The 5,135-nt window shown below is 40.5% G+C and overlaps 1 pseudogene; it reads right to left on the bottom strand.

Moving 5' to 3' along the window:
- Window positions 1-3,591: 3,591 nt before the first annotated feature.
- On the bottom strand, window positions 3,592-4,574 carry LOC110585018 (annotated as a pseudogene).
- Window positions 4,575-5,135: the final 561 nt, after the last annotated feature.

The following is a 5,135-nucleotide window of genomic DNA, read 5'->3' as shown; positions in this document are numbered from 1 at the left end:
TAACCTCCTGAGCTTCATTTTCTTCATGTATAAAACACAAAAAATGTTTGTGAGGATTAAGTGGGGTCATCCATGTAAAGAGCTTAGAATAAAGCACACAATAAGATCCTATTATGCCAGGGGCTGCTGTAAGTGCTTTGCTTATATTAATTTGAATAAACACTACAATTAATAGATGTTACATGTAATAAATGTCAGCTATTATTAGCTATTTTTATTAGGTTGGATGTATAAAATTACCAATATTTCACCATTTTGACCTGGAAAAGCAACAATTCAGTGGGTTTGATCTGATATTCTATGAACTTAAGACACATGAGCAATTTGGTCAAATTAGTCTGTTAACTCAGAAAATAGGAGACATGGGTAAACCAATTGTTTAAACAATCAAATCTAAAATATTAATCCATTAGAAATAGTCTCTGCATGTAATAAGCTGGGCTTTATATTATATTTGCATCCCTGGTTTTAGGACAGAGACGGGAAAGCTAATTTGGAAGGACTGAAATTGGGAGGAGAAACTTCAATACTCCACACCAGGGCATTTCTACACTTTTCTGATTATCACCCACATCTAATGGCCCACTGGTCCGGCTTAAGGCTAACTTTGTTTATTTGGGCAGAGTTGGTGGATGTCTGTGGGAAGTGATTTCAGGGAAATTTTGAAAAGATAAATATCTTAAAATAAAATCCCCAAAATTCAAAGTAGCAGTTATCATCATCTTGGGGTCAGAAATGATATTCCCAGAGAATTCCTGACAAACTTGAAAACATATTACCTGAACAAGCTCATGCTTAGCTCATTTAGTACCCACTAAACAGGGTTTCAGATTAACAGACTGCTGATGGAATAAATGAGAGGATACATATGTTGTGATGAGGCAAGTGATGGAAAAGCAAGTGAAGCAAGAGAGCAGGAGGCTTGGATTAAAGACTCAGGATGTCTAGGAACTAAAGTGGGGAAGAAAACTAAAAATAAATGATCCAAACATACCTGGTTTAACACTATGTCCGCACGCTCTCCCTAATCCTCTATGCTCCGGATCAGTGATAACACCTTCCACACTTCCCACCCTCCCACTGTGGTCCTATTCTTTGGCTGGTCTAAAATCGGACTTTCCTCAAACTAAGATTATCTCAAACTGCCTTTTTCTGCCTAATATAAAGTGACTGCTTTCATCTGAGCATCTGCAAAGCAATTTTCCTCACCCTTCACTTCGGAATGCATGTTTAAATATAGCCCCAGTAGCTGTTGTGCTTAACAACATCAGTGAATTGCACTCCAATTTGACTTTTTCAAATAACCATCAATATCTGTAAAGATTCTTAGTCCCACTGTAAATAAAGTCCCTGAGTTGAACGATCATTCTTTCTCTTTTTAAATAAGAAGTATCCTCTGAACTTTAAACAGTTTTTAAATGAACCAACAATCCTTATCAGGAGTTTTTGTTTGTTTGTTTTTTTGTTTTATTTTTTAATGAACTGAACACAAGCATTAACACAGGAACAGTTGGTCTCTAATCATTAGCTGGAGAAAACTATATTACATGGCTAATGGAAACACTAGGGAGGCACAGGGGAAATAAGAACTATGTGTTGGCAACAGCAACGTGTCTGTAGACAGCTCCAAGTTACCAAGTAGGCTTGCGTTACTATAAACAATACAGAAGCAAAAGAGTTATTATAAATAACATTCTTTCAGCCTCCTGAGAATTTACCATATGAGGCATCTTGGGCCTGTGAAGGCTAGTAAGGAGTAGCTTTGGCATTACTGAGGAATGCACTGTTAATATAAACCTTGTTGGCATGTTTAGCAGAAAAGTGACCAATGATAGCAATAGCAATCCCATACATTTATACAATACTTATATTGTATCCATTGACCTCCTTTTTTTTTAGTTTCTTTTAGCTTTATTCCTATCTTTTATTTATTTTTTTTAATTTAAATTCAATTAGCCAACATATAGTACATCACTAGTTTTTGATGTAGTGTTCAATGTGAACTCCTTTAATCTTGACAACAACCCTAAGAAATGAGCATTATAAATGAGGTTCAAAGAGGTAAGGGACCTGCCCAAGGTCACACAGATAATAAACGATAGAGGCCAAATTTTATTTAATATTACTCAATGAACTTTTACTGACTTCCCTCCCTGTGCAACTCTCTGTGCTAAGCACTGGGGACATCAGAAAATAAGTCACAGTTCCGGCCTTCAGAAAACACAGAGCCTGCTGCAGACAACAGGTGGTTATTCATTCACTCAGCAACTTCCAATTGTTGAGGGTCTTCCACGTGCCCAGTATGACTGGGGTACTGAGAAATGAGCAACACACAAAATAGACAAAGTTCCTACTACCCTAGAATGTGCATTCTAGTAAGGCCAGACAAGTAATTTAAAATAAACAACACAAATGCTACATATTCTACGACTCCAACTATGTGATATTCTGGAAAAGACAAAACTATAGAGACAATTTTAAAAAATCACTTGTTGCCAGGAGTTTGGGGGAAAATGAAGAAGGGAGGGATCCCTTAGGGCAGTAAAACCATTCTGTATGATACCGTCCTGGTGGATATATGACTTTACCTATATATCAAAACCCATATTGCTATACAAGACAGTGAACCCTAATGTAAATTAAGGACTTTAGTTAATGTATCAATATTGGTTCAACTGTAACAAATGTATTATACTACTGAAAAATACTAACAGTAGGGGAAACTGGGTGGTAGTAGGAGGAAGGGCATATATGGGCCTCTCTGAACCATCTCCTCAATTTTATATAAACCTGAAACTACTATAAAAAATAAAGCCTATTAATTAAATTAATTAATTAACTAAGCAAGGCAATTTCTTGAGTGCAACCAAACTCAATAAAACAAAGCGATATCACAGAGCCACGAAGGTGCTATAATGGGTCAAAGAAGGCATCTCTGAGGAGATGACATTTTAACAGAAGCTTGAAATGAAACAAGCCTCAAGACTGTGGCAGCAATCTGGCTGGGAGAACCCAGGGAACTTGCCTCTCATCCTGAGGCTGTAGAGCAAGCCACCTCTTTGCCTTAGATTTTACATTTATTCAAGTGCCTTTAGGGGAAGCTAATGGTGAACACAGGGGAGGAAGAGAAGTTAAGCTTCCTCCCTCCCACCATACTCACACAGCAAGCTACACCTTGGAACAGCCTTGAAAAAGAAACAAACATGGTATGTTTGAGAAACAAACAGAAATTTATGGAAGTGGGGGAGTCTGATACAAATGAAGGAGGAACTGGCTATATCATGTAGGTCCTTGCCTGGCACAATAAGTTTGGATTTCATTTCAGTGAAAGAAAAAGTTAATGGAGGATTTTCAGCTAGAAATGACATGATTTGTTTTACTTTTTTTTTGGCTAGGTACAGTATACTTTATTGATGATATGACAAGGTAGGGCTCCCCAAACCCCTCCCTTCTTCAGGGGGTCTGGAATGGAAACTATGGAGGTCAGGAGATTCTCAGTGTGTTGGGGGATGAGTTGGGACAAGGACACCCCAGAAGCTGAGAGCCTCTATCTTCTTCTTGCTCTCGCTGGGGCTGGCAATCCAGAAGCTCTTACTCTTTGGAGGCCATGTGGACCATAAGGTCCACCACCTGGTTGCTGTAGCCAAATTCATTGTCATACCAGGAAACGAGCTTGACAAAGTGGTCATTGAGAGCAATGCCAGCCCCAGCATCAAAGGTGTAAGAGTGGGTGTCACTGTTAAAGTTGCAGGAGACAACCTGGTCCTTGGTGTAGTCCAGGATGCCCTTGACAGGGCCCTCGATGCCTGCTTCACCAAATTCTTGATGTCATCATATTGCACAGCTTTCTCCAGGCAGCAGGTCAGTTTCACGACTGACATATTGGGGGTAGGGACACAGAAGGCCATGCCAGTGAGCTTCCAATTCAGCTGAGGGATGACCTTGCATACAGCCTTGGCAGCACCAGTAGAAGCAGGAATGATGTTCTGGGCAGCCCCTCGGACATCACACCACAGCTTTCCAGAGGGGCCATCCACAGTCTTCTGGGTGGTAGTGATGGCATGGCTGTGGTCCCAAGTTCCTCCACAATACCAAAGTTGTCATGGATGACCTTGGCCAGAGGGGTCAAGTAGTTGGTGGTGCAAGAGGGATTGCTGACAATCTTGAAGGATTCGTCATACTTCTCATGGTTCATGCCCAACACAAACATGCGGGCATCGGCAGAAGGGGCAGAGATGATGACCCTCTTTGCCCCACCCTTCAAGTGAGCCCCAGCCTTCTCCATCGTGGACCCCACAACATACTCACACAAGCATCATCCCATTTGATGTTGGCGGGATCTTGCTCCTGGAAGATGGAGATGGGTTTCCCATTGATGCCAGGTTTCCCACTCTCAGCCCTGACTGTGCCATGGAATTTGCCCTGGATGGAATCATACTAGAACATGTAGACCATGTAGTTGAGGTCAATGAAAGGGTTGTTGATGGTGACAATATCCACTTGCCAGAGTTAAAAGCAGCCCTGAAGACCAGGCACCCAATACGGCCAAATCAATTTACTCTGACCTTCACCATCTTGGGGAAGTGGCTGGCACTGCATCAGAAGATGTGGCTGTCTTCAAATGGGGAGGAGCGAGATTTCAAAATGCTTTACATTTTGAAAGAACGGTGGCCACTGTACGGAGAATGGATTGAAAGAAAGCAAGAGTAAAAGCAGACAGACCAGTTCGGAGGTGAAAGAGAAAAGTATTGGGATATATTTAGGCTATAGAACCAAAGGACTTGCTGTTAATTAGATGAGCAAGATGAGAACAAGAGGGAAATCAAGGTGACTTCTAGATTTTTGGATGAAACAGCTGAGTCACTGATGCTGCTGTATCAGGGCTAGGAAGACAAAGAGAGGAAAAATTTTAGTGGCAACAAGGGTGAAATAAAAAATTCTGTTAAGGTTTGAGATGTGGAAAAAGAATTAAAAATATAATTATGGTAAGTACCACTAAGATAAGGGCATATTCTAAATAATGTGAAACACAGAGACAGGAGAAACGAAATCTGTGAGAGGAGAGAAAGGCAGGGAAGGTTTCACAGAGGATGTGAAGTTTAGCTTATATACTTAAAAACAATGAAGATGAGAGA

The sequence above is a fragment of the Neomonachus schauinslandi genome, chromosome 1 (assembly GCF_002201575.2).
Source record: "Neomonachus schauinslandi chromosome 1, ASM220157v2, whole genome shotgun sequence".
Classification (NCBI taxonomy): domain Eukaryota; kingdom Metazoa; phylum Chordata; class Mammalia; order Carnivora; family Phocidae; genus Neomonachus; species Neomonachus schauinslandi.
This window is presented reverse-complemented; position numbering and strand designations above follow the sequence as displayed.